At 38.1% G+C, this 13886-nt stretch overlaps 1 pseudogene; it reads left to right on the top strand.

Moving 5' to 3' along the window:
• The first annotated feature begins 12510 nt into the window (after nucleotides 1–12510).
• LOC100601854 lies at nucleotides 12511–13051 on the top strand (annotated as a pseudogene).
• Nucleotides 13052–13886: the final 835 nt, after the last annotated feature.

Below are 13886 nucleotides of genomic sequence, written 5' to 3'. Positions count from 1 at the left end.
GCAGGAGAATCACTTGAATCTGGGAGGCAGAGGTTGCAGTGAGCCGAGATCACGCCTTTGCACTCCAGCCTGGGTAACAAGAGCGAGACTCCATCTCAAAAAAAAAAAAGAAAAAGAAAAAGAATAGAAGGATGGTTTTCAGAGGCTGGGAAGACTAGTGGGAATGGGGGGTAGGTAGGGGTAAAGTAGGGATAGTTAATAAATAGAAATATTAATTATAAGAACTACTGTTTGATATCACAACAGAATGACTACAGTCAATAATAATTGTACATTTTAAAATAACTAAAAGTATAATTAGATTGTTTGTAAAACCAAGGATAAATGCTTGAGGGGATAGATACCCCATTCACCATGATATGCATATTTCACATTGCATGCCTGTATCAAAATATCTTATGTACCCCATTAAAAATATACACTTACATACCCATAAGCATTGAAAATTTGAAATAAAAAATTTTAAAAAAGAACATATAAGGGAACTTAGAAGTATTTTCCCCAAGTGGATGTGTGTACATATGGGCTGGTGGTGGGGGGCAGTGGGTGGGCAGAGTTTGGGGAGTGTATAAGCCAAAGACACATTCTTTAAATGCTAAGCCTAATATTTAAAACAAATCAATTTTGCTCTCACTGAAGTAAAGGCAAGAAGTACTGAGCAGGCCAACTACACAAATTCTATTCCATTCTCAAACATATTCCCAGAATAAACACAGTTCATAAACCACCGCTCAACTCTAACCTTCCCATTTTGTCCATGAAGAAACTGAGGCTCTGAACAGGTTATGACTTGCCAACATGACCCATGATTAGTGAATGGGTCGGAATCAATCCAGAATATCTAAACCCTATACTAGAGTTTTTCCCATGATAACTACATATGAGCTGTATATTCGTGTGTATATATGATTTGTTCATTCATTCAACAAGTATTTGGTAAACATTCTTTATGCACCAGGCACAATATTTAGGGACAGAGCAGTGAACCGGTAGTCATAACCCTTCCTCTCAACGTGTTTTCAATCTTTTGGGGAATTAGTTATTTTTTTTAAATCACACATAAAAATAATCTAATTAAATTCATAAGAAGGAAAGCAGTAGGAGATCCAAGGTCATTGGCAGCCTGAAGTTAATTTCTGAATCCACCTCCTTTGCCACACTACTAAGTTACAAAAATAACCACGATCCCCTGTTGGGGCTTCTATTCAATCCCAATGTGTTTGACATGTAGAACCCCCAGAAAGGAGGTTGAGGTGCAGGATGCCATTGTTTGCAGTACCAGGAGGAGAACTGGGTGATTCAAAGCACAAAGAACTTACTTTTGTTTTTGTGTCTTAGCCCATGCCAGTTTCTACCATTTCATTGATTACTACATATCCAGAAGGTGCTTGTGGTTACCATCGACAACATTTCTGCAGTTTCAGAGCCACAAATAGGCAATGGAAAACCTGTTTCATCCATTTTTCAATCTTTTCCTGCAGTTGTAGGCACGTGGGAAATCACTTTACTGTTCACGCTCGATTCTGGGGCCTTGGGAAACTTTGTAAGGGGTGTACGTTTCATTGTCTCAGAGATCTAGCACAGAATCATTTCTGCTGTTCCACTCCAGTGACACACCGGGAATAAAGGGAAGTTAGAATACTCATGCCACCACAGAGTCAGCTTGAAGATTCCGTTAGGTACTCCAAGTCAACCTGACATTCCTTCCAACTCTTACCATGGCCCCCTACTAGGAAGAGGGCTAAAAGAAACTGCAGTGCAATGGCCCTTCTCTGGGGCCCCACCACTAAACAATCTTCACTTCATCTCTAACTCTCCTCCCATCCCGGCTTCCAGAATCCACAGAATTTTATTGTGGAGACAGAAGTCTATGGAGGAAACGTTACCTGAAAAAACAAGGATTCTTTCACCTGGTGAGTAACAAAAAAGTCTCCACAAGGAAGCATGTTTTGATCAATGAGAGTTGTATTATCACAGGTAAGGAGAGCCCTGAAAGGATTCTTCACAGCAGTGTCTCCCTAAGGCAAAGTGACAGAAAGGTGCTATGGGGCAGATGGAGAGGGGAGAGGGCGCAACACCGCATGTAGAGGAGGGGTCCCAGTGGTGCAGGCCCACTGAGTCATTATGCCAGCACATGGGTGGCATGAGATGGTAATTAAGCTATAGCTCGGCTGGGGCAGTGGCTCCTACTTGTAATCCCAACACTTTGGGAGGCCGCGGCAGGTGGATCACTTGAGGTCAGGAGTTCAAGACCAGCCTGGGCAACAGGATGAAACCCTGTCTCTACTAAACATACATAAATTAGCCAAGCATGGTGGTGCATGCCTGTAGTCCCAGCTCCTCGGGAGGCTGAGTCATGAGAATCACTTGAACCCAGGAGGCAGAGGTTGCCATGAGCCGAGATCATGCCACAGCACTCCAGCCTGGGTGACAGAGTAAGACCCTGTCTCAAAAAAAAAAAAAAGAAGCAGCAGCTCTAGTTCCTCCCAGGCTGGAGATTTTAGCATGGTGTTGAGGAAAGTTCACTCACGTTCATCTGTAAGATGCCATGGTCTGTCAAGAACTGCTTCCAACCAACTAGGTGACCTCATTCCATACAGGGTTTGGGAAAAAAAACAGGCTGCAAGGCAGGAGTCTGTAAAACAGGCTTATTGTTCAAATTTACTAAATTCCTATAGTCCTTGGAGACCCTCCCTGTGTGTTTACATAAGGGAGAGGTTTTTACTGATAATTTAGGTTCTACATTTAGGGGTCAGAAAATTATTTTTTGACTGGGAAGGGCGGTAGTCCCGTGCATCATAGCAATGCTTATTGACAAGATGTCAGTAGAAACTACTAGTTATTATAACCAGAAATGCCTCCAGAGACTGGCAAGTATTTTTAAGGATGCAAAATCACCCTCAGCTGAAGTAGAATTGTTATTGGTTTAAAATAGAATACTATAACTTTAAATTGTTTTATGGAATTGCAAGTATAACGACAAAGAAAACGCTCAACACCGTGGTTCCACCACTTGACCAGCACCAAGAGCTACCTGTCCCAACCTGGCCCCAGCCCCAAGCAGGATTCAGAGCTCCTGGGAGGCTAAAGTGACTGCTGTTGGCTCCACTGCTGCTGCCAGGGAGAGGTGAAGGTTTCCCATTAATTTCCAGCTAAAAATGACAAAACCAGGCAGGTTTCGGGGCCTTAGATTCACTTCAGGCCAAGGCTAACACAAACAATCCAAAGAAAAGCAGAGAGGGCCATTGTATATATTGTATACTTTCCAGAATACAAAGCCCTTTATGTTTATAGGTTCTGTTCCTATAAGCTAGCTACTGTAGAATTACAAAGTATTTTCCAGTTTATTTATTTATTTTTGAGACAGGGTCTCGCTCTGTCACCCAGGCTAGAATGCAGTGGCACAATCATGTCTCATAATTTACTAAGAAGTAACCTGGGCAAATTAACCTCATTGAGTACAAAGAGAATGGTGGTTTTCATATGGCTTATGTTTCTTACATCATGCTGTAAAGCCAAAATGTTTTGAATGTTACTCATCGACAGACAGCAATCATAGTCAAGAGTCTGCATAATAACTTTGACCAGATTCCTGAAGCTAATGCTTAAAAAATATATACTTTATTTATAAGTACTGCCATTTCCAATTTTTCTTAAGCAGTTCCATCCATAGTCATAATAATATATACAATAAAATTTTCCCCTTATGCCTTCTGTTTCTTCTGGGTCTAGGCTAAATCTTTGATTCTACTGTTTGTAGAACCTGCTTTCACAGTCTTTCTCTGTGTCACCCCTTCTCCTGGACAGCAAATGCAGACATCATTAGCTGCTTCAACAGTGAGGATCGAGTGGGCCAAAAATTCTTAGGGTTGTATATTACAATTTTTTTTCTAATATACAGTATTTTATCAACATCAAAAAGAAGTCTAGTTCTGCCAAGAGTCTGTAGGCAAAATACCATTCCACTATAAACAAGTAGACATGCTAGAAACAAAACACTAAGCCACTTTTAATAGGAAAGTCTTGGTATCATGCAGTCTAGACAATAATTCTTAAATTAGCACCTAGTGGTATTAGAGAAAGAAAATAGAAGAGAGGTATAGAAAAACAGAAGACATAACTTAAACAATGAGCTGAGTCAAATGTGCTGAACATATGATAATTTGGGATAACACAAATCTGATGTGTAACAAAATATGTAAAAGTTGCAAAAGAATAGAATTCTTAATAAATGATGCTGGGACAATTGGCTACTAATATGGAAAATAGAAAGACTATTATAACCTACACAAATATGAATTCTAGACAGATTAAAGGCCTAAATATTAAAAGAGAAGCTTTAAAACTTTCAAAAGAGAATACAAAAAACATTTACAACAGGCAAAACAAACCAAAGATGAAAAAGATGAGAAATTTCACTACATTAAAATTAAAGATACCATAAACAGAGATAAGATTTATAAGCTACATCCTAGAGGAGATACTTGTAATGTAAATAACCCATAAAGAGTTTATACCAAAAACAGTGAAAACAATAAAAAATGTGAATGACCCAATAGAAAAATGAGCAAAGGATATTTCACGAAGAGGAAGAATTGCCCAACAACATATAAAAAGATGTATATTCTCAATAATATTCAAAGGATCCAAAATAAAAATTGATGTCACTTTATGCCCAGATTGGTAAAAATTAAAATGTCTGAGCATGCCAGTTGTTAGTGAGAATGTAGGAAAGAGGGAAATACTTCTGCTTTGTTAGTAATATTGTCAACTGATGTGGCTAATTTAGAAAATAATTTATTAATACCAAGTGAATTGAAGATGCATTTATACTACCATCCAGGAAGCTTGTAGAGGCACTCTTGAAGGAGAGCTTGAGGCAGCACAAACAAGGCCGTTTACATTAGCACCCTTTGTAATAGCAGAATAGTTAATACAACCTGAAAGCCTACTGATAAGAGGTAAGTAAATATCCATTAGTCACACAATTGAAAAATATACAGAAATTAAGTGAACAAGGTTATGTGAATTAAAATGGATAAATCACAAAACCAGAATGAGAAGGGGAAATGTAACTTTTTAAAACAATATAATCCTGGTTTTGTAAATTTTTTTTAAAAATGCACAAATTATAGCATATACTAATTATGGACATGTAGATATATGTTGCCAAAATATATATGGAGATTCTACACACCAAGAAGCAGTTGCTAAGATTTCTGCCAACCCTTGTTCCCTAACAGGTCCATTCAGAGAAGAATCAGGGGGAGAGACTTCAGGAGGAAAGTCATGCGCCTGAGGTTTTAACGAATCTATAAGGCTTTATTTCTTTTTAAGCACAAAGTGATCTGAAGCAAATACAGAAAAATGTGAACATACTTAAAATCTTGACCGTGAATAAATGGACTTATATTTTAATTGAATAAGACTTTAATGGCACTTACTATATGCCAGGCACTTTACTGGGCACTTAACATAAATTAATAATCTTCATTATGTTCCTCTGCATGATGAAATATTTCACACATAAACATTCTTGTTGAATTAAATAAAAAATCTAGAGGGAGATACCAAGCATGATTTCATAAAATGGGCAGGAATTTGAGAGTAAGTAGAGTATAATTTTTATTTTCAACACTGCTATTATTTTTAAGTGTTAAAATTAGCTTACATTTCTTTGTAGTTTAAAAACATTTTAAACAGTAATGTAAATATAATTATGATGAGTATCACTGAGTGTTTGAGCATCCAAATTAAGACAAGGAGCACATTCTATAAGCAAATTGTAAAATAAAGTAGACATGGCCAGACCCTATTGTCTGAAAGAAATTAGAGGACTGCAAGATTAGTATTAAAAAGCAGATAGATGTTGTGGTATCGCAGGTAGATGTGCAATATGCACATAGGTGCACATTTCATAAAAGGCTGACTAGTCATTTGTGTTGTATTGATGGTCAAAAAGAAAGAAGAATCATAAAGCAGAATGTCTTTTGGACAAGAAACGACGTTTAGAAATTTCTAGAAGTCAAGGAGGATAGAAGTAAGTTAATGGAGCAATCTTTTATATCTTGCCAAGCAACTCAAAATAGGTCTGGTGAGACTGCAGCATGGGACTCCAGCCACACTGTAAACCTAGATTGTCTTGCCCTCCAGAAGTCCTCCTAAATGACGTATTCATCAGGGAAAAGAGTTGACAAAATCTTTCATTCCCAGCCCTGTGGTAATGATGCTTGGACTCCCACTGAGCCAATACGAAGTGAAAACTTTGAGAAGAAAATCTGTTAGCATCAATTAAGTGATAAAACAGTCAAACTTACTGATAATGTGTGTGAGCATGTCTAACACATTCCATCTTAATGAGGTGATCTCGGTTAATGCATTAATTACTCCTTTTAGCTCTTGTGTTGCAGTGATAACAATATCTCCCATAGAAATGCTTCTTCTTGGTCCATGTGGGGTATTTCTCTCATAGAAGCAGAAATAATAACAGCAGTCTTCTTAGACTATCAAGAGATACACAACACTATTTAAGCAATTTGAATTCAAGGGATATTTTCCAAAGTCTCTACCAATTTGGATTATCGAAAATGAATTTTGGGATTGGTTGTCAGCCTCTCTCATATATGCTGTCCAGTATTCGTGACCCCCTCCTCGCTGTGAACAGAACCCATGTTTGTTTAGGTATTTCTCTTACCCACTTAACCTATGTGCTTCAGAGAAACTACTACCTGCTATAACCCTATCCTCACCCACCACACTCCTGAGCTCCCTATACAGGCCTGTGTGGTCTAAGGCGGTGCCAATTGTTTGTATGTAGACACTTAGCCCCAAAGTCTTTTTTCTATATGCTCCAGCAGGGGAATGGTAGCCTACAAATGACATTTCTTAGAGTATTTTGCCAGCTGGGTATTGTCAATAAGAAGCATTGGACGGGAAATAAGAAGGGGTAGGGAGGGAAAAGCTATTGCCTTCCTGCTTCCAGTTCTGGCAAATGATTCAGCAGCTGAAAGAACCTGTAGATAACCATAGATTCTAGCACACAAAGTGGGACAGAGGTCTTTTGCTTTCTTACCTAGTGATAGAGCAGGAGTTTCATCAGAAGCAGCACCAATTCCTACACCCAGCATTGTACCACCTGCCCCCTTTCTTTCTTTGCAAGGATAGGGGCAATAGTGGCTTATGGCAGTTACTGGCCTCTGGCTAATTTCTCTGACTCCTTGATCATTCCACTCTTGTAATAATTTTGTTACGGAATCTCTGTATTTCTTTTTCTTTCCAGGGAACTGATTGATTCTAAAATTAATCTCATCCTACTGCCAGTGATAGCTTCAAGCATAGGTGTATTGTATGATTTGAGCCAATGAGAACGCAGGAAACATTTGCTGGTAAAGTGTGGGATTATTTTGCTTTTATTTTCTGGGACAGTTTCCAGTAGCTTCTCTCTTTCTCTCTTAACACTCTCCCCTGTTCAGTTCCTACAGCTATTTTAGTCACCTTCCCGGAGATTTCAATCCCAACAGAGGAAAGCAGGGTCAAAAGACCGCTAGAAAAATATACTTGGGCAAGTATATTTTGTCATCCCTGATACACACCCTATTTCTGGACTCCCAGTAATGGGAAGCCATAAATGTCTTTATTTTTAATTCCCTGTGGGAAGGGATTTCTGTTATTTTCTGAATGCTGACACAACCATAATCTATGAAATGGAATGTCTAGGAAGAAATTCCTGAATCTAGATAAGTCAGCAGATTGACATGCCGGGCAGCACTACAAGCCTTTGGCAAGGACACAGAATGTCTGAGTGCTCCCTCTAGGGTATTTAGACCCCATAATGACTTTGGGGGTTTCTTCAGTAGTTCCCTTAAATTCCAGTGGTCTGTCATAAAAAATATACATTAAGAGAACATAATTGGCCATATTTGCATATTCAGGATGTATGACACAAGATAGGCCTTCTTTAAGGTAAAAAAAAGATGCTCTAGAATTTCAGACTCAGTGGCACAGAAAAAGTCTCAGACATTTAATAGTCAGGACACCTGAGAAATTTGGGGATAAATTTTTTTCTTGTTTTTTTCTAGGGGACCTAAATTTTCCTGTTTTTTTTTTTTAATCTGAAACACTTATCACATTATTTCCAGGCATCCTTCAAAGTCCAAGGTCACTCTTCTAGTCTGTTTCTTTCTCTGAAGCATCTTTCATCCTATGAATCATTAATACTTTTGATTTCACTCTCTAAGTCTCCTTCCATTCACTCACCTTCATCCCAGCCATAGGCTTTTCAGTCAACTTCATTTCAGGCTGGAACTGGTCCCTTTCCTAACTCATCTCTGGCTTGACAATTATCTTTCTACCAGCACAACTTAGGCCATATATTCATCGTATATCCCACTGCCTTTGCATAGAAGGCCAAACTCATTCATAATTAGATTCCAGCTTGCCTTTCTACTCTTATCTCTTCCTTTCCTTGACTTTCCTGGTTATAATCCTGGTGTGCTATATTTAACTAGAGGAATATTCACTTTTCCTCAAACAGCATATTTACATCCATATCTATGAGCCTTGTTCAATATTGTTCTGTTTTCCTGGAAATCTCACTCTGTTTACACTTGATGGAATATCACTCATTTATATATTCAGAATACATGTATTGAAAACCTATGTGCTGAACACAGTCCAAGGCACCGGGCATTCAAAATGATACTTGCCTTGGGCATTCATGCATAACTCCACGGGGAATATATAAATGTATACAACTAAAATACAGTCTCCTAAGTACTATCATAGAGTCATGTTTGAATCATACATGATTTGAACACATCTAGCATAGTATTATCTGTCTACACTATAAAGTTTGCAAGGGTAAAGAGTGTATTATATTCATTTTGCATTACCTGTCCTTAACCTGGAGCCCATTAGGAAGCAAGGAAGCAAGGAAGGAAGCAAGGAAGCAAGGAAGGAAGCAAGGAAGCAAGGAAGGAAGCAAGGAAGGAAGGAAGCAAGGAAGGAAGGAAGCAAGGAAAGAAGGAAGCAAGGAAAGAAGGAAGCAAGGAAAGAAGGAAGCAAGGAAGGAAGGAAGGAGAGAAAGAAAGAAAGAGAGAGAGAGAGAAAGAAAAAGAGAGAAAGAGAAAAAGAGAGAAAGAGAAAAAGAGAGAAAGAGAAAGAAAAGAAAAGAACACAGAGCAAGCCTCTTTAAACTGGTCTAGCTACACTGTTCTATGTCAGAACTATTGACATTTTACTTTAGCACAAGAGCTCTTTTCCCATTAATCAACTCTTACAGTAGAAAATGACTCTGACTTCTGGGACTGCTTGCAGGGGAGAATGTTAACAGACCTTTCAGTAGCTACAGTTTTCTTGTTGCCCATTGATGGATCAAGAGCTAATTCTCAAACTATTTTCAAGCCAACCTGGTAAGTACATAATATTTATTCAAGCAATACTAAGCCATTTGGCATGATTTCAACAGTAAAGAAAGGGCACTTTGAGAAAGGGCTTGTGGTATAAATATGGTTGGCTCATAATTGTATGGGTGATGCCTCTGTTCATCTGCTGATAGGAAGGCTAAGAAATAGTTCTTTATAACTAGCTCTGTTTAATATTTTGCTTATTGTTTCTGCCATCCTCATTTCAGATCTGAATGACAGTATAATCAGACAGAACTAAAGCATAATCCCAGCAGAGAAGAGGAAGAGGCGATTAAGCCCTATTGATAAAGCAAATGAATTCTAGTTCATCCAAGGGGAAAGAAAATGTTCAGGCTACAAGACAATGACCACTTTTTTCCCCAAGCAGTGGGAGATTTATCAGTGACAAATGCTTGCTTAGGTTTATTTTCTGAATCTATTTTCTTGCCTTTATAAAGGAGAAATGCTGAAAAATGGAATTCTTATGTTCCATTCATAATGGCTTTCAAGGATGATCTTGCGTCTTTTAAAAACCATTCGTCTGACTGGTGGAAGACTTTCACCTCCTTAGACATCCATCTAAGACAGCACTTCCTTTTCTCATGTTTTAGAAAGACAGAAACGGTTTCAGAGGGGCTTGTAATTTGTTTTGAAAGAGGGTAAACACTTTATTGTGTTTGTGTATAGGTCACATCATATTAATTCCACTTCTGCAGGTAACCAGTGAAAGGGCACTTGTCCAAAATGGACATTGCTTTGAAATTCAGATAATAAGAGTGGGAGACTGGAAGTGGGAAGTGACATGATTGAGCCCCACAAAAAGGGAAAAGGACACAAAGGGCTTGGAAGAAAGCAGTGTGAGGGGAGACAGGGAGGGTATTGTTGCATGTTTACTCCAATCCTATAGTAAAAGCCCATAAACATTTATGACAAGCCAGAATAAATGATCAACTGCTTACGGCTTTCAAACCAGAACCAGCCGCATCACAATAAACACTAAATTATTGGAGAGGTACCTAAACATGGATAAGATTCTAACTTTTAAATTTTTTATTTTATTTTTTGATCTCATTCTATTTATAAACATTTTGGGGTATATTTCTGAAAGAGAAGGATTTTTTGAAAACGCAGCCATAATAGTGTTATCGAACACAAATGAAATGACACTTCATCAACAATATTTCAAATAGCTAGTCAGTATTCAAATTTTCCCAATTGTCTAATGAACTTCAAAAATGTGTTTGAATTGGGATCCAAAAATTATCCCGTATGACAGGTTTCTAAGTCTTTGCCATGTATTTTAATCTATAGGTTACTTTTTCAACTGTTTCTGCTTCCCTGTGAAAGATCCTTATTATTGGTTCTAAAATGAAGCAGAGTTCCTGGCACATAGTGAGGATTAGTAAATATTTATAGAATAAAGGACAGAGAAAGAATATCCTCCACTGCCCTGCTTGTGGTTGGAACAGTCATTTCTAGAATGAGATCACCTTTTTGTCTTTCCCTTTCACCTACCTGTAGCCTCTCATTGGGCTCCTTCACTGTTCTACAAGCTTTAAAAATGAAGCAAGCCCATTCACGCGTGCTCACCAACCTGTGGCACATGAAGCCCTTCTCTGTGCTCCTTTCAAGCCTCTCAACCTCTCAGAATTCACTGAATAAATCACTTTGTGTTTTCCTTCCCAAATGAGGATATTGTACATAATTTGAAGGCAGTAACCATTCTTAATTGATCTCCTATCTCCAGCTCCTAAAACACTTGCCGTCACAGAGTATACTCTCAATGAATGTTTTCTGTTGTTGATAAAAATTAAAATGAATGTTAATTCTCATTTACAGACTTAAGGATTAAAGAGAAAGGCCATAGAAATGATCAAAGCTAGCATTCTTTCCCCCTCATGTGTAGATTCTAGTTTTCCACGGGCTCCTATACAATCACCGGTTAAGCATTGCTCTTTGAATCACAGTGTGTTTTATTTAAGAATGGATATGGTTCCTTTTGGATCTGTGTGCATGCAGCAGTTTTCTGGTGCATTTTAATTAACTCCAGTTTTGGTTTTGCACAAAGAATAGTAGTATGAAAGGCAAAAGAAAATATGTTCCTAGAGTGGTCATCAGTACTGGTGACTCAGAGGAAAGAGCTGAGCTACAAGTGGCAATTCTAAATTGGAGCTTGCTACTGGACTGTGCAGGGGTAAAAATACATTTGCAGTCTGAGAAGAAAGACTACAATTCCATTTCTGATCAATAGTGAAGCATCCTGCCAAAGCATAGCTAAGGAGTCAAGTTACTGTTTAAAGCATGGCTAAGGAGTCACGTTACTGTTTTTAAACATGTTTTCACTCTCCAGTCATTACTCTCAGTGAGAACCTGATAGCAGTGGTACAAAATGGGGCATATTTTAAAGTGACAGGGCACTCCTCCAGTGGCCTCCCATACTCTAGCTGCAAGTTTCTGTTCCACTAAAGTAGGATCAAATTTTAAACTCCAAGTAGCACTTTAGCTTTCTCAACTGAGGATCTGAGATATGCACTTATATTCCAAGTAATACTGAGATTTCTGAAAAATCAAAGCTTCAAGCCATGACTTTTATTTATTGTCAGTTGGCTGGAGGGTAAAAATAGAGATAGACTAACCTGCCAGATGACAAATGGGGAGGTGGTGCGTATTCTAGGAAGTACACAGCAAAAAAACAGGCACCAGAGCTGCTTAGAGATGGCTGGCAAAAAATGATTTGGGATTAAGCCTAGGAAAGCAAATACTAATGGACTTGAACAAGAGGATCTGGAAAAAAAAGTATTTTGTGGTAGAAGGGTAACTGAAAAGGGGATGACCTAAAAACCCCTTTGGATACTAATGGAGCTATGTATAATTTGTTGGTCTTTTGTTTTTCCTCCCAAATACATAACTTTGTCTCTTGTTCCTAATTTCCAGAATTAAATTTTAGCCCAAGATGTCAATATATGCATAGCCATATCAAATATGTGAGTATTAACTCGTTATCTGCCAGCTCCTCAAACATTTATAATACAAAACACAAAATAAATAGGATTCAATTCTTGTTGATTCAACCTAGTTGAGAATAGATAGTCCAGTTAAGAAAAAAATGACAAACACAAAGGGAAAGAGGAGAGGCACCCGATATATGTTCTCTAGGCCTTTTAGAAAACATGGAGTTGTTCCTTTGGCCACATATATGTGAATCTATAAGAAAGGTGACATTGTAGACATCAAGGGAATGGGTACTGTTCAAAAAGGAATGCCCCACAAGTGTTACCATGGCAAAACTGGAAGAGTCTACAGTGTTACCCAGAATGCTGTTGGCATTGTTGTAAACAAACAAGTTAAGGGCAACATTCTTGCCAAGAGAATTAGTGTGCGTATTGAGCACATTAAGCACTCTAAGAGCAGAGATAGCTTCCTGAAACGCGTGAAGGAAAATGATCAGAAAAAGAAAGAAGCCAAAGAGAAAGGTACCTGGGTTCAACTGAAGCACCAGCCTGCTCCACCCAGAGAAGCACACTTAGTGAGAACCAATGGGAAAGAGCCCAAGCTGCTGGAACCTATTCCCTATGAATTCATGGCATCATAGGTGTTAAAAAAAAAAAAAAAAATGAAAGACCTGTAGGCTGTAAAAAAAAAAAAAACAATTGTCTCATTTACATGACATTGGTATAAATAATTTCCCCAGAATCAAAATGCAATTTTTAAAGTAAAACCTCTGGAAAATAAATCATGCATTACTGGTCATTTAAAACCCATTTTAAAGCAATTCAATAGCATCTAGAGCAAAGGTTACAGAAGATGGTGTCAGGGTGTCTCTCATTTCATACACCACTGAATGTTTCCTATCCTTCTCTGCATGAAGACACAATCTGTCCAGAAAGCTCATGTGGACTCTTCAAGATAGGCTAGAAGTGCCAGGAAATGAATGTCCCCAGGAGCAACCATTAACCAGTGATACGTGGGAACATGTGCATAAACACCTGAGCTTACTTGCCCTCAGTGAGAAGTGCTGTAATGCATGCTACAGTTTATCAGTGTGTCCTCTATTTGATTGAGTTTGGAATTACAACCTCAATGTGTCTTAACTGCCTTTCTCTCCTTCCATATCTCTCTTTCCCACTCCCCCACTGCACTCTCTGAAGTTACTTCCCAAATAAACTATCAGAATTCAAGTTCTTGTCTCAAGATATACTTTAGGGGGACCTCAAACATTGACAATGATACACAACTGTTTTAATTAATTCCCATGAGAAATGGCAATTGACTAGGGTTAAAATAGTGTTTTCTTGGTGCCATTTATTCACATACAATGTCATAATTTTTCCATACCAGCATTAGCATCTGACTATGATTAACTCATAACTTTTCTAACTCAGCTTAAAATGGATTGACTTTAGTCTTAAATATGGTAAAATTATACATGAAATCACATCGATAGCCATACATTTTTTGTAATATATATTTAAAGTTATATTT

Source organism: Nomascus leucogenys, chromosome 21, assembly GCF_006542625.1.
Source record: "Nomascus leucogenys isolate Asia chromosome 21, Asia_NLE_v1, whole genome shotgun sequence".
In the NCBI taxonomy this organism is placed as follows: Eukaryota; Metazoa; Chordata; class Mammalia; order Primates; family Hylobatidae; genus Nomascus; species Nomascus leucogenys.
Note: the sequence above shows the minus strand (reverse complement) of the source record. Positions and strands in the feature narration are given on the sequence as shown.